General features: G+C 43.2%; 1 non-coding gene across 1 annotated transcript; it reads right to left on the reverse strand.

Annotated features, from left to right (window-relative positions):
* Positions 1-4,877: 4,877 nt before the first annotated feature.
* Positions 4,878-4,996, reverse strand: LOC145404193 (5S ribosomal RNA). The gene has a single exon (XR_013898125.1). It is a non-coding gene; the product is annotated as a 5S ribosomal RNA (ribosomal RNA).
* Between the last annotated feature and the right edge of the window lie 12,369 nt (positions 4,997-17,365).

Raw genomic sequence — 17,365 nt, forward strand, 5'->3', positions numbered from 1 at the left:
CTCTCTCTCACTTTCAAATTGCCTGCAGACAAGGAGGCTTGTTATGCTCACACTGTCACAGGTGGGTGATATGAGGCTGCCGTCACTGTAGGACACCCAGGGAGACAAGAACCACCCTATCCTTCCGTGTCTATTATGTCGTATTGTAGCAACTTGTAATGGCACAATGAATGCACCAGTCTGACTGCATCTCTCTCTCTCTTTCTCTCTCTCTCTCTCTCTCTCTCTCTCTCTCTCTCTCTCTCTCTCTCTCTCACTTTCAAATTGCCTGCAGACAAGGAGCCTTGTTATGCTCACACTGTCACAGGTGGGTGATATGAGGCTGCCGTCACTGTAGGACACCCAGGGAGACAAGAACCACCCTATCCTTCCGTGTCTATTATGTCGTATTGTAGCAACTTGTAATGGCACAATGAATGCACCAGTCTGACTGCATCTCTCTCTCTCTTTCTCTCTCTCTCTCTCTCTCTCTCTCACACACACACACACACACACACACACAATTCCGGCCCTTCCTCGTATAATGGGTAACGAGACTTGATACCGACTTCCTTATCATATTGCACCACTACGACGAGATTGCAGCCGTATCAATGACCTTGCGTAAATCTACTGGGTTACGCGGGGTAGCTTCAGAACTCGTGGGTGTTTTGCCTAAAGCGCGATGGTTGGGTTTTGCCACCCAGGAGCTGGTGCACCAATGTTGCTTATGTTTACTTGGACGCTCCAGCAGCACTCAACCTTTATCCTACTGTAGGTCCAGCGTATCCTTGACTGAGTTATACTGTATAAGCCTGTATTATGACACGGTGCATAAGACACTCCTTACTTTACATATAAAACTGCATTGTTCACTTTATTGTTCATTGTTTCTGTTGGTTGAAAACAGGACCTCATTCACACTGCTGGAAGGTGAGTGTGTTCAGTGGTCAGTCAGTATAGTCGCCAAAACGTTGGCTGTATGTTAGCAGGAGTGTGAATAAATCCGTGAAGTGTATATACCAGACTCCATGCACACACACACGTATACTATACGCAATTTTACACTCTCCCAGCAGCACCACGCCAGCGATATATTTTATGTAGGCATGGCCACATACTATACAGTAGCCTTAAGTTAATATGACAGACATGCATGGTAAAGGAAATATTGCTCTCTCTGGATGAACAGTGTGAGTGTAGACACACGATTAAATAGTATAATGTGTCTGGAGCTAAGAAGGGCCTGTTTATGCAATACTTGTATGAAAACTAGTGTAAGAATGTTTTAAAGAAAATATAATAAACGATGATCAATATTGGGGATGTTGTGCCTCAGCTATCCAGACTAATGAAATAGCACCTCGAAGAAAGCAACATCATTTTGTGGACTAATCATCCTTAACACCGTTATTTCAGTTATTATAATACAAGATGTGCAATCATTATGCAAATACAGTATCTTATTACCTCCACGTGATCCCACAATATGATGACCGCACAACATTTTCGCACAACAAGCCAATAGCTGTCCAGCATTCACAGCAGCTATAATCCAATGCAACAGGACATCTACTTATACCATGGTTTTCGAATATAATGATGGTTTTTCATCACAATAATACAGAATGATGCACAACATGGCATGACACCTGTGTCACATGCATAATCATGAATCATTTATGGCCACTCTAGTTCAGGCACAAAAAGTTACATAAGTTGAGTCACACACTCACTATACTCAGGTGATACACGTTTCGAGACACAGGACATCACTCCTTCTAACACTGATGCTCAACTACAGTTGTTCAACACAATGTGTGACGAACAGTAAGACTCTAACATTCATCCAATACACGTTATTGCATACGGAGTTACAGGTCACCTGAGAACACCTGTATAATCACACTCTTCATCATTCTAAACGAACACGACAAAGTTTCGATACATGCTTCCTGACTACCTGTCCCCCCTCCCCTCCGTTCCACCTCGCCCCACAGTCATCTGTCAGAAGAATGGGATCCAATGGCATAACTATTTGCTTTTCTCTTTACCTTCCACTATACCTACGTACTAAACACTTGTATTTGCAGACAGAGCATTATTTGACAGAACATTGTTTCTGTGGGTACTAGATACTGTAGCGGAGGGGAAGCTCTGCCGGGTGTGCCCCTTCACTTACTATTACTACGATGTAAACAAACACAGTGGTGCCACATTTCACCAAACACACCACCCTCTGTACTCGTTAGAAGTGGAGGTAACTGTACCTTGGGTACCTACCTACCCTATGGTTGTCATAGAAAATGGTCATGATTTCAGTAGGTGCCGGGAAGGTGCTTGCAGCATATCCGGTCAGCCGGCTGCACTCCAAGCCCTGAATCGTGACGGCTAGCCGGTGTGCAGGGGTTAATCCACACAAGAGATTTTATTCCATCCATTCATCTAACCCTTTTTTGTTCATCAGAACTGTACAGTCCTGGGGTTGGGTTACTCAGTCCCGAATTTAACCTGCCCCATCCCAGCCAATTTTTCACTTCTGCCCCCCCCCCCCCATACTGGCAGATTTGGGATTTTTTTTTTCTTTGCTCAAACCTCCGCTTTTGGTGACAAACGATGGCAGATCACAGAGAAAGTGCTTACTTGAGACTAGAAATGGTCAAAAGAGGTGAGCCACCACGCACCTGGTACCGTATTCTGTAAAAGAGCTCGGCTGCTGTCCCGTTTCCTATGGTTGAGGTAAGTAGTGGAAATCACTCAGAATTGGTAGGTATTTATTTATTTGGAACAAAATAACATGCAGTACAAGAATATATTGGTTTTCACACAAAAATATAGGCGAAATAAGCATTGTTCCGTTGAGTGAGCACAGCGAAATCGCCGAAATCGGTCACATATGATTCTCTATGACTGTTGTTTCAACATACATTTCATTTTCTCTACATACATCATACTTTTCCACTATCATCATACCAGTGTCCACTTTATAGAACTGTTATCACGTATTTACAGGCCCTACGATTATATTTAGCGTAATATAAGCGCATATTTACCTAGTCAGCGAACTCGTTATGACTTGTTTCAACTTACATACTCTTTTTTCAACTTACATAATACTTTTCCACTAACATTACACCCGTTTCCACATTATAGAACTGTTATCACATATTTACAGACCTTACGATTATATTTAGCGTAATATTATCGCATATGTACAATGAAAGACAAAACTATCTTCCTAGTTCCATCCAAAGATATTTTACACCTGGCGAAAAGCAATGAAAACCCAATCTCTACTACTGCGTGTTGCAAATGGTTCAATTTTTCCACTATATGTTCGTCAAACTTTGGGAAGATTGCTGTGTCTTTGTACATAGTGAGTGAACTCGCTATGATTGTTGTTTCAGCTTACTCTCTATTTTTCAACTTATATAATACTTTTCCACTAATAATACACCCGTTTCCACTTTATATAATTGTTATCACAATTTACCAGCCTTAATATTATACTGAATGTCATATTATCACATATGTACAGGCCTTACTTTTACAGTGAGCTTCATAGTATTGGAAGCACACACAGTATCAGTAATGTAACAAGGTGTGATATTCCTTGTCAGGTTGGGGAGGAGAGGGTGGTGGGGGAGGTTTGGGAGGTGGAGACCGGTGCCCTTCCCCACTTGCGTTCCTCTTCCCTCTCCCTTTTCCCTTCCCGTTTCCCATCCCTTTCCTTCCTTTCCCCACATCACGGGGCTGTGGAGAGGAAGTGCAGGAATACTGCAGGGCGAAAGATGTGTTAGGGAGCAGCTCCTTTTCACCTGCCTGCTGCCCACATACATCATGTGCTTGCACTGTCTCCCTCCCACCACCACTTTCCCTTTCACCGCTCACTCCCACCACACCACTGTCCCTTCCACCCCTCACTCCCGCCACACCACTCGTGCCTTCCCCAAACAACACAGAAGGACCATACCTTATTTTCCTTCTCACCGCACCTTGCCTGCATATATGTACCAAAAATCACGCGCAAAATTTGACAAATGTGCAAATGACGGACCTCGCAATTGCAAAATGTATGGATACGTTATTGGGTGTCACCGTGACAAAACGTGGCAACTTATCCATACGTCATCGGGACGCCTCGGGTTAAGGTGAGATTTCACTGCTGAACCTTGAAAACTATTAGTCTTTATTTTTCGGGGTGGAGGGGGTGGAGTGTCAAGGATTAAGGTTGTGCTTCCTCCCCAAGCCTGAATCATATCGTGTCATATACCTAATTCAGCCTGTAAGCAAAAACATGCAAAATTCCATTCATTTAACCTAAAAACAATGCATATTTATAACAGGACAACTAGTGTCGAAGGCTGTTCCTCTTCACTTGAAAGTCCAAGTGCAGTTCCAGTGGCTCAGTCTAAATTCTTTTGAATTTCTTTGTGGGTACACAATGTTTCACTTTATATATTAACCCGTCACGTCCCGAGGTTTTTCGCACCTCCGACACCCCCCAATCCTGAGCCATTTTGGAAAAAAAAATTTGGGGTAAAACTTCCGCTTTTGTTGAGAAACAAAGGAAAATCACCAAGAAAGGGCTTACCGTGGTCCATAAGTGGTCGGAACAGGTGAGGTCCCCCGCGCCAGGTATCGTATTCTATCATTGACGTGTGAGTCGCTCACGTTTTCTATGGTAGGAAATATTGGGAGAAACAACAAACAACACCTCTACATTATTGAATTTGAACAAATAAACAATGAGAGTAACAATAAAATGAATTTCAATGACATTCATTCATTCATTGCCAGACGCCATGTATCCCAGACGGGGTGGCCAATGGCTTAGAGTTAATTGTTTTACAGGGAGGGGCACTAATCCTCCACCAACCCCACTTGACACGTAGGGATGCCAACAGCATCTGGTGCTCCCAGGCGGTCACCCATCCAAGTACTAACCAGACCCAACGTTGCTTAACTTCACTGATCGGACGGGAAGCGGTGTACTCAACGTGGTATGGCCGTTGGCATACATATGAAAAATAAGCGTTGTACCTTCGCGCGAGCATAGCGAGTTGGGTCCGAGTGGTAACATGCTATGTGTTAAGTTTCTTGTATCAGTCAACATATCATTTTTTCTACTTGTATACTTCTGTTTCAATGACATTTTACCAATTTTTACTGTTTGTAAATGTTTTCAGCTGTTTTCATTCTTTACGATGACATGTAGCATCAGTATAGCGCACATCTGCTTACTAAGCGCACTCGCTATGACCCTTATTTCAATATACCCATTGTTTTATTACTTTCCTATTATTGTTTTCTTTACATAGAACCTTTCCTTCACCACTGTAAATGTTTTCAAATATTTACATTCATTAGGAGGGCATTTAGCTAAATGCTAGCACATATTCAATAGCAAGCACAATCTCAAACACTCGTGTTTCATCTTCTACTTTATTTATTCACTCTAATTATACTTTCCCACTTACATTACACACGTTTACACCCCTATACTGCACTATACATAGTTACTGGCATTAGTTATTCTAGTGAGCATCAGAATATTGCACGAAAATACCCTCGCAATGAATGTTTCGACAGACATAATACTCAAACACTTACATACAAATTATTCACTTATATTACACACTTTCCCACTTGTTGACTCATATTTTCATAATTACGGGCCTTATTCATTCCACTGAGCGTCAGGAAATCGCATCTATATACACTTGCTAGGAATATTTTAACTTAGAATATATTTCAATCAATCAATCAATCATTTCCTGTGGCACCCTCGGGGATGCATAGGGCCTCGATGAACTCACACCACCACATCCTATCTTGTGCTAACTCCTCAAGATCTCCCCAACATTCATCTCCAGCTTCCCGTCTCATTGTCCTCACCCACGTCTCTTTTGGCCTTCCTCTACCTCTCCTACCAAGTGCCACCCACCCTGGTGTACCTCGTACTATTCCCTGTCTCCTATACACATGTCCTAGCCACTTCCATCGTGAGAATCTAACATATTCATCGACCGGCTGCACTCCCGTTATTTCTCTAATTCTACTATTTGGTATCCTTTCCCACCACTTAACTCCTAATATTCTTCTAAGTGCTTTATTTTCAAACACCAAGAATTTATTTTCCATAGTCACTGTGCTGTACCAAGACTCGTGTCCATAAATTAAGATACTCCTAACCATTACCTTATAAAGTGTGATTTTTGTATGCACAGAGAAATTGTTATTATTCCAAATATTTTTAAGCATTCCCATTGCCTGATTAGCCTTCTTTAACCTTTCCTTGAATTCAAAGTTCAAAGAACCATCCTTGGCTAAATAAGTACCTAAATATTTAAACCTATCAACTTGCTTTACAACCATACCTCCAATTACACATTCCTGCGCATTTTCCATATTCATATTGATTATTTCAGTTTTTCCACAATTAATAACCAAACCCACCTTGCGACCTTCACTCACCAAACAGTCCAACACTCTTTGCATCTCTTCTGGGCCATCACAAATCAAAACTATATCATCTGCATAATCTAAATCCAAAAGTTTCCTGTTCTCTCCCCAAAGTATACCTGCACCGGTTTCTGTTCCAACGCGTTTCATAATGTAATCAATGACCAATATAAATAGTAAAGGCGATAGAACACCACCTTGAATTACTCCGGACTTGACTTCAAACGAATCACTCAGACAACCATCAACCATCACTTTACAAAATGTGTCCTCATGCATGTTCATAATGACCCTCACAAACTCCTCTGGTATTCCATAATGTCTCATGATCTTCCCCATAGTCTCTCTCGAAACACTATCAAAAGCCTTTTCAAAATCAACAAAACAAAGACTTAACGGTACTCTCATTTCATTAACTTGCTGCATCAAATGCCTAACTATAAAGATCTGATCATTGCAACCACGTCCCTTTCTAAAACCAGCCTGTTCATCCCTCAGAATACCCTCAACCACTGGCTCCAACCTATTTAACAACACTCTACTGAAAACTTTCAAAGCTATCGGTGACAAAGAGATTCCTCCAATTACCACATTCACTCAGGTCTCCCTTCTTCGGAACTTTAACAATCACACCATTCTTCCAAACTGATGGTAGTAACCCCGTCACCCATATCTTATTGAATAGCTTGGTCAAGATCATTATTAATCTATCCCCCTCCACTTTAAACATTTCCGGAAATAAACCATCCTCCCCTGGTGCCTTATTATTCTTTAACTGTTTTACTGCTTTCTCCACTTCTGCAAGCCTCAACTCTCCTGTTTCTATATTCAAATCTTCCTGAGCAGACGGTATATCCTCTTCTGGTGGTATTGGTCTATTAAGAACTGTCTCAAAATGCTCTTTCCATCTATTTTTAATATCTCCATCTTTGGTCAATAAATTTCCTTCCCTCTCTCTAACTGGTATTTCCTTGCGTTTACCTGCATTACCACTCAGTTCTCTAATCGATTCATATGCTATTCTTTGACTCTGTCCATCATTTTTGTTTATTAAGATTTCAGTCTCTGCAACCTTTTCATCCACACATCTTTTATCTCTCCTAGCTAACCTTCTTACTTCTGAATTCAAACTCCAGTACGCAGCTCTTGCTAATTCAATCTCTTGTTCATCAACGCATTGCATCTCACTCCTCAATTTAGCCTCACCTCTCTTTTTTATCATATCCCACGTTTCCTCTGATATCCATTTCTTTCTCCTGAAGCTATGTCTCCTTCCAATCGTACATTCAGCAGTCTCATGCAAAGCTTTGTTCACATCCTCCCACATCTCATCTACACTTCTCTCCCCCTCTTCCAACGTTTCCAACACCAAAAACCTATTTCTGCATTCTAATCTGAATTCCTCCTTTTCTTCTCCTTCCCTTCTAAGCTTAACAATATCGTATCTACCAACACCAGATTTTTCCTTCTTCTGATTTTTAAGTTTAAACCTTATTTTTGCAATGCTGAGTTGATGGTCACTACCAATATCCGCTCCCCGTTTAACATGAACATCTAGCAGAGAACTTCTATGCCTCCTACTGATAGCGATGTGATCAATCTGATTTTTATATTTTCCACACGGCGACACCCAAGTTGTCTTGTATATATTGCAATGCTGAAAGAGTGTGCCCCCGATGACTAAGTCATTTGCTAGACAGAAGCTTCCAAACCTCACTTCGTTTTCACTCATCCTACTACCAACTCCCATCTTACCCATACATGCCTCAAATCCCTCATTTGAACAGCCCATTACTGCATTAAAGTCTCCAACGCAGATCAAAACATCATGTCTAGGTACCCTTCCCACTCCTTCTTGCAACTTTTCATAAAATATGTCTTTCCTTTCATCAAGTGCATCATTAGTAGGTGCATAACACACAAACAGACTGATGTTGCCATGATTTGATTTAAACCGTGCGTATAACAATCGCTTATCTATAGGATCCCACTCACATAAAGCCTTATTTGCCTTACAACCCAGCAACAATCCTACTCCCTGATAATGCATTCCGTTCTGTCGACCAGATATCAATAAACGTATACCATCCTCCAAATCCAACTTATCGACTCCAGTTAATCTAGTTTCTGTCAGAGCACAAATATCAAGTCCGTAATTTTGAAAAACCTTCACTAACTCATCGATTTTACCGTCATGATTTAGCGTTCTCACATTCCAGTTACCAATTTTAATTGTATTTTTTGCATTGACAAAGGAATTAGATTGTAATTGAGGCAACCGTGAGATTCTTAGCACCCCCTGCCCATTTAAGGGCTGCACGGGACTGGGGGCCATTACTGTTCTTTCAGAGTCCATCAAGGTTTCTTTGGCTAACTTCCTGAACACCTCGCCATTGTGTTGCAGTCGCAGTAGGCAGCTAACTTGCCTGATTGCCCACACCCAAAAGACCCAGCTATGCTGTAGCCAGTCACGTGCCGGCATGCTTCCCAACCATTTCACTCTCAAGGAGTTCCTCTGCCTGAGAAAGCAACCACCCCCCTGCTCCCGAGGGCTTTTGATCTGTGTAGGTAGAGGGCGATCACTCCCTCACTAGCCATATACAGTGTATATACAGTGTATAGGCTACACTCACCAATACTTTGAACTTACATTACTTTGAACTTATATTACACTCCTTTGCATTTCCCATAATAATATTTACAAATTTACGGGCCTTATTTATTCAACTGAGCAACAGAATATCGCATCAAAATACCTTCGCTAGGTATGATTCCACTTAGATCATATTTATACACTTACATACTATTTTTGCACTTACGTTATACCCGTATGCACTTTATACAAATATTTTCAGATCAACAGGACTTATAATTACACTGAGCGTCTGTTTGTCGCATTTACTTCAGAGTTACAGCGTCCTATCGCATTCACACCATATTAGAACTGCATCAAGGTGTGATACTCGCTGAAACATGGGTGAATACAGAGACCCACGTCACACTTGATGCACTCATAGCGGGTGTCCTTCCTCTGTGTGGTGAGTCTCACCTGGGATGTGCTACACACGTGACACCTGCGTCTATTTGGCTGGGGAGGGATAGGAGTGGGGAAATGGTGGCCGGATATTCTCAGGGGAGTTTGGGCAATAGGGGCAGTGCGGGTGCGATGATGGGGCCTTTCAACAGCATGCCGTGCAAACACCTCTCTTGTGAGCTCCCTCACAAACCCTTCAAAGGTTTCCTGAACTCCTGTTGTCATGGCGTGCAGGTGGTGGCAATTCAGAGAAATGATATCTAGCAAGTGGTCTTGGCACACTCGACCGTCGATATCATGAAGTCAGACTGGTCCACCAGGCGCATGTTTATGTTATAATCCAGGACACATTCAGGTTTCCATATGTGACGCCTGTTCTCGCTCCGGTAATCCACGGAATCAGTACAGTGCATCAAGGGGCTGTGAACCGTGGACAAGAGGCTTACATCTCTATTATAGTTCCACACAGTTGCAAGTATGTTGTTGGCTTTGAAGAAGACAACCTCATTCTTGTCAATTTTCCGCCTTACCTTAACCATGTGACGGCGGTTCACCTTCACAGTACCACAGATTCCCGTTTCATGCATATGTAGATAACGAGCGAGAAGAGGGCTAGTGTACCAATTGTCCAGGTAGAGGACGTAACCACGATGAAGATAGTCTTCTATCATTGTCTTTACCACTGCTCCCGACAGTCCAATACTCCGATCTTCTATTATGTCTGTCTATGCACCGGTGTACAAGACTATGTCTTGCACGTATCCAGTCCTACAGTCACACATAACAAAGATCTTGAACCCAAAATGGTGCCTTTTGCTGGGTATATACTGCCTAAATGAAATATTGCCTCTCCACAACACGAGACTCTCGTCTATGACGAGGTCTCTATAGTGATAAAATGAATAACGAAAGGTTTGCCTCAGGTGATCAAAGACCAACCTAATTCGCCTCATCTTATCTGTGTCGTTCGCATTTGCAGGATCATCAGCATCATAAAAGTGGAGGCGACTTAGAACTTGTTGGAAGCGATTACGGCTCATGACTTGGCCAAATATTGGTGTCAGCATAACAGGGTCCCTTGTCCAGTAGGCCGGAATTCTGTTCGTTCATATATTACCCATCAAAAGGACCAGGGCAAAAAATAACATTTCTGAAAGGGAGACAGGGTAATCATTTATGATAGAATGCCTGCTCCTTGTTCCCAATTTTTCAATCTCACGGCGCTGGCTGCTTGCAAAACGGTCGGTTTGGTCAACAATCTGCTCCACGAATGCCTCACTAAAAAACAGGTGGAAAAAATCCAGCCTGGTGGAATTAGGGTGAATTCCGGGAGCAATGCAGCCAGAACGCCCCTGCTCAGTGAAGGGGTGAATGAGGGGAGAAAAATCACTCCCATCCTCCCAATTCCATCCCACAAGTCCCTCGTCCCTATCGTTCCCATCAGCGCCTTCGTCTGGGTGGGGAGGAGATGCTGGTGGGGGAGGTTGGGGAGAAGGAGTGCAGAGGGCTTCTCCACTCGCACTCCTCTTCCCTCGGCCTTTTCCCTTTCCCTTTCCCTTACCCTTACGGCCTTGAGGAACATTAGGGGGCTGTGGGGATGAAGTTCGGGAATATTGGGGAGCATAAGATGTGCTTGGGAGTGGTTCCTCCCCACCTTTCCCCTCCATCACAACACCACATGATTTTTCACGCACCCTCACTCACCCACGTATTTGGGAATACTGGGGAACATAAGACGTTCTGGGGAGTGGTTCCTCCCCACCTTCCCCCTCCATCAAAACCCCACATGATTCAGGACGCACCCTCACTCGCCCATGTGATACACCCCACCGCCTCGCACCAGGAGAGCGATGACTCACTGCCACCACTCTCACTTTCCATACTCCTCCCTGCACTTTCCCTTTCACTCCCCACTCCCTCCACGGCACTTCCTACCTCCCCAAACAAAAGACTAGGCCCATACCTGCTCATCTGACATGGTGTGCGCTCGGGGCAATGATGAGTTATAACCTCACGTCTGTACCACGTGGCAGCGGCTCCGTCCTCGTCCTCATCCTCGTCCTCATCATCAAATTCGGGCTCCACATCACGTTGGGGCTGGGCAGAGGATGTTTCACGTTGTTTTTTGGCCGGCTGCCCCTCTCTAGCAGCACGGTAAGTCATGTACTGCCGCTTCATGGGGGACGGAACTTCCTCATCACTGCTGGTGGTTTCCTCCTCCTCTGGCTGCACATAATCTTTGTCAACAACCTCGTCGTCCAGTGGGGAATTACTGTCGTCTGTAAAGGCGTCCAGGGCGGCTTGAATTTCGTCCTCTGAGAGACCTCTCTTCGCCATGTCTGAGCAGGACCGTTGCTAACAGGTGAGTGACCGAGCCGAGGGTGAGCACGAGTCGAGTGGGGTCGTGGAGTGTCCCCGCCTGGTGGCAGGTAGGGGAAGGTCAAGCGACCCTATGTACCGAAAATCAAGCTCGAAATTTGAAAATTTTGCAAATTATGCACCTTGCAATTGCGCGATGTACCGGTACATCACCGGGACTGGCAAATGCAAAATGTTGCAACATACCTATACATCGACAGGACGCGGCGGGTTAAAACATGAATAAATTTCTAGTGGCTAGTTGAAACTGAGCATGTGCCTCCTTTACCAAATCTAAAACAATGTCCATATGGTGCGTGAGGCCTTCCCCAGGTCTTTATCTATCACCAAACAAATATGCGGCACTGTAGCTTGTAAATTTTTGGCATGTATAGCAGACACAGGGAGTGCTGGAGCTCCCATTTCATCAGCCTTCGAGACTAGCTCCTGACCATCCTGCTTTGCTTAACTTTTACTGTGTTTCTGTAACGCAGAGAATAGGCCACATGCTGTCCAATACAAGTTCCTCTAACTATCAGCACTAAACTACATGCACATTACACACTTCACTTCCTATAAAAAGTTTTACAAATAAAAAATTGTAAATATTTACCAAGCCTCAGAGTCCCCGAGGGAGGGGGGGAAGATCAAAACCCTGACCATCCACCCTTCTCCCGCTGACGACTCAGTGAGATACCTTTTACCACAATCTGACTCACTTCTTCCTTTCTGCAACATTCGCAGCCTCTCCTCCAACTTACTCTCTGTTGAGCACCACCTCTCCTCCTGTAAACCTCACCATCTCTTCCTAATTGAGACCCAGCTGTCTGAGGCAACTGATTGCAAACCCTTCTCTGTATCCTCCTTCCTTCCCTATACTCATTTCAAAGCCAAAGGTGGTTTTTGTGTATATGTACACAACGACATATCTTGCTCTCGTGTTCATGAACTTTAATCTTCTGAATTCTCTACTCTGGCTTCTGCATTCCTGTTATTCTTTGAGTACATATATCTGTGCTGTTTAACTATCCCCTAATTCTACTGACTATGAAAATCTCTCTAACTGTCTTACTTCTAAGATGGAACACATTCTATCGATTTCTCATTTCTCAGAAATCTCCATTCTAGGAGATTTCAGTATTCACCACACCTTTGGCTCCCTTCTCCTTTGACTAATCCACCTTGTGAACAAACCTACAACTTTTCTATTCTTAATGACATAGAGCAACTTGTATAGCACCGTACCCATATCCCTGATCACCTTGCAGAGAGCTCCAACATACCCGGCTTCTTCCTAACAACTAACCCTTTAGCTTACACTGTTAATCTTTCCTCTCTATTGGGCTCCTCAAGTCGCAACATTATCATCTTAACCTGTCCTATCGCTCCAGTAAGGCCTGTGGACCTTCCAAAGAAACGGTGGCTGTGGCACTTTGGAGATGCAGATTGGGATGCTCTCAGACAATACTTTGATTATCCCTGAAATGATTATTGCTTCCATGGCCGAGAGTAATCTGAGTGTGCCTTTCACATTACTTATGTTATGCCCTTTGGCATGGAACCATACATTCTTTTCTCATGTCCTCTAACTAATGCTGAAAAAAAAATAATAATAATAATTGAATCTCACTCTTTCTAATGCTCTCCGCAACAGAGAGAAGGCCTACAAAAGTCACTGGAGTCAATCCTCTGCTGAATCTCATCTCTTTTATGTTCCTGCACAGAACTGAGCAAATTGTTCTTTGCTCAGCTAAAAGTAATATCATTTGTACTAAATGCTCTGAACTCTCCAACTCGAATTCTTCCCGCTCCTTCTGGCACCGTGCCAAAAAGCCCTTCTAACAACTTTACCTTGTCATCCTTCCATCTCTTTTCCATTCCGATTGCTCTGTAGCTATTTCTTCTACCGATAAAACAGAACCCTTCATTCAGACTTCCTCCTCCAATTCCACCTTGGACGATTTCGGTGTTGTTCCACTATCACTTCCCTCTGACTTCCTCATGGCTGAAATTAAAATGTTCTCATTGATGTATTTTCTGCCATCACCAGCCTTACTATTAACAAGACATATCGGCCTGATGGGGTCCATCCTGTTGTCCTGAGGAACTGTGCTTCTGTGCCTACACCCGCCTAGATGAACTCTTTTGCCTTTGTCTGTAAACTTATACCTTTCCTTCTTACTGAAAGTTTGCTGTCAGTCAGTCTGACCCAAAGAATGGTGACCATTCCCAGCCCTCTAACGATCGACCAATTACATTAACATCGTGTATTTCAGAAATTTTTGTGTATATTTTTAACAACAACAAAAATAATTAAGCATCTTTCTTATCATAACCTCGCTCTTGATCATTTGAAAGGGTTCCTCCAGTGACGTTCTACTGGCGATCTTCTCACCTACCTTTCGGACTCCTGGTCATCCTCCTCTCGGGACTTTGGAGAAAGCTTTGCTATTGCACTTGACATCCAAAAGGCTTTCGATCGTGTTTGGCATAAATATTTCATTTTGGCATAAATCTTTAATTTCCAAAGTGTCCTTTTACGTTTCTATCTTTCTCTGCCTTCATCTTTAAATTCCTTTCTGTTCATTCTGTTGCTGCTGTTGTAGACGGCTACCGTTATTCTCCTACAGCTATCAATAGTGGTGTTCCTCAGGTCTCTGTCTTATCACCACCTCTCTTCGTTTTATTCATCAATGACCTTATAAGCTTAACATCTGACCTTATCCACTCAACGCTGATGACTCCACCCTCCACCTTTCCATTCACTTACCGCAGTTTCCATTTCAGCAGTTACATAAACACACAAGGGATGAGGCTATGGCACACCGAATGTATGATTTGGCTCATGCATCTGATTGGGGTAAGCTTAATCTTGTTTTTAACGCATCAAACCTCAGAACTTACATCTATCAACCAGACAAAATCTTCCACGGGAGTATCCCCTAATTTTTTATTATATCTGGTTCAATCCTGCATCACTTTTAAACATATTTGGGTTTTCATTGTATCTGGATTTATCTTGGAAAGAACATATCTCCTCTCTCGTAAAAGAGATTGGATGTGCTAAGCCGACTCCGTGTTTTCTTTACCTCTGCACAGTACTCTGTGCAGAGTACATTTTTCATGCATGGGGAGGCTCCTCACATACAGCTGTTCTCAACAAGGTGGAGTCAAAGGCTTTTCATCTCATTAACTCTCCTCCTCCTACTGGCTCCCTTCTACCTATATCTCTTAGCTGCACTGTTGCATCTTTATCTCTTTTCTATCGCTGCTTCAATGGTCACTGCTTCTCTGAGCTGTCTGCTTGGATCCCTACATCAGTGCGGCGAGCACGTAACACCCTTCTAGCAACAAACTCCCATCTCTTCTCTGTCCAACTCTCTAATGCGAGAGTTAACCACTACTCTATCTATATATCTATTGCCAGACGCCTCCATCTCGTTCGGGGTGGCCACAAACAAATCGCCTCCACGTCGCCCTGTCCCCCGCCATTTCACTGCCCCACTCCCAACTCACACCCCTCTCTCTCTTATACCTCTCGACCCCATCCCTCCATCTCATCCTTGGCCTCCCCCTCCCTCTTCCCCTCTCCACCTCACTCACATACACTCTCTTCGTCAGTCTTTCACCCTCCATTCTCTCCACATGGCCAAACCACCTCAGTGTATTCCTCCTAACGCTTCCTATCACATCCACATCCACACCACAACGCTCCTTTATATCCTCATTTGTCAGCCTGTCTCTCCATGTGACTCCACAGGCTCCTCTTAAATAACTCATTTCCACTGCTCTCACTCTTGACTTGTGTCCTACTCGCAGTCCTTCATTTATGCAAAAGGGCACCTCTGGAACTGTCTCCCTCTGTCTGTATTTCCTATTCCCTATGATCTCCAATCTTTCAAACGCAGTGTGTCCATGCATCTCTAAATGATTGGATCTTGAACTTGGCTATCTGTTAACCTTGTTTGTGTTTTTTCCTTAAGGTACAACTTGCAGGCTTTCGGTCTTTGATTCCTTCTTCCGTGCATAAAGAAAAAAACACACACAAGTGCCCAGACAATCGTAATAATTATACAGATGAAGGCGAAATGCATTGTGATACAAATGGACGCCTTTATGCAGTGTCAGAGATGGAACCAGGCGGCTCAACCGCTTGGTTATACACATGTCCCTCATGTACTTCCCTGTCTCCCAGAAGGATGATTTTGAGATGTAAGAGGAAGGTAAGCTTAGTCTCCAGTCCACAGGGTTCACATTTCTGATGAGCAGGGATTTACAGTTACTAGTACTACTACTAATACTACCTTGATCAGTAATCACACACACACACACACACACACACACACACACACACACACACACACACACACACACACACACACACACACACACACACACACACACACACACACACTTACGTGGCATGTGCTCTTCTGATACCCACCAAACATATCCTTCAAGTGTACTCATAAGATAGTGCACTGAAGCTTAATATGAGTGTACAGTAGGTGTATTTATGAATGTAACTGTACATTTTAAGGACCTGGCAGAGACGGGTTGGTGAAGGACACTGTATAATCATTACCAAAAGCCGTGTCGTTGATCAGGGCCTCCTTCATCACCCACAGCCAATTAGACGCATACTCTCGTTGCTTGAGGAAGCTCTATAGCACCTTTTCGTCGGCGATATATTTATTTTTTTACACCTTCCTGTCCTATTTTGTGTTGCATAAATCCTACCAATTTCGCCGTACTCCGCACAAATAACATAGACAATAATAGTAGCCTCCCATATCCAAAAAGATGTCCATAAGGAAGTGGTGGTATGGAGCTTCCTTCACTGACGAAAATTCGAGCCTTTGTCATCTGACCTTCAGGTACTCACTGCCGTAACGCTGCATTGATAATTTTGTTTCATATTAACTGTCCTCATTATTCCCTTCACTTATTCTTGTTCTTAGCGAGTTAAAGAACAATGATCAGGATCTGTCTCCCGCATAAAAATGCAGATTGGGAGAGGATGAAAAACACGAAGACAACGACTTTTAATTATATGTGAAACTGACGTAAATGCACTCTTGTTTCAAAATTTTCGTCCTTTCTGCTGTCCATTTGTAACTCAATCATTATATATAGTAATTGTAACTAACAACTGGGTAAAACTAAACCTTGTAAGTAACCAAACATACTGTAATGACTGTATGCAATCTTAATCCAACTAATATAAGGATACGAGTTGCTGAACGGCAGGAGGAGGAACGGGACTTTCGGAGACTGTAATGTATTTAAGTTAGTGCCAAAATAATATTAGTGTTCATTGCGTTCATCATTTTCACCCTCTGCCAATTTGTCTTTCAGGGGGGAGGGGAGATCCTGATCATATCTTATTATAACTGATAGAATATATTACATAAATCCTGGTCTGTCAAGCACTTTACAACACTGACATATGTTATGAGTACGCCAACCCTTGATATCTCATGACGGTTTTGTTCTGTGACGGACCGGCCCAGGGACCAGTCTAACAGA

This window comes from Coenobita brevimanus, chromosome 62 (assembly GCF_032717465.1).
Source record: "Coenobita brevimanus isolate Jiangsu-jjx chromosome 62, ASM3271746v2, whole genome shotgun sequence".
NCBI lineage: Eukaryota > Metazoa > Arthropoda > Malacostraca > Decapoda > Coenobitidae > Coenobita > Coenobita brevimanus.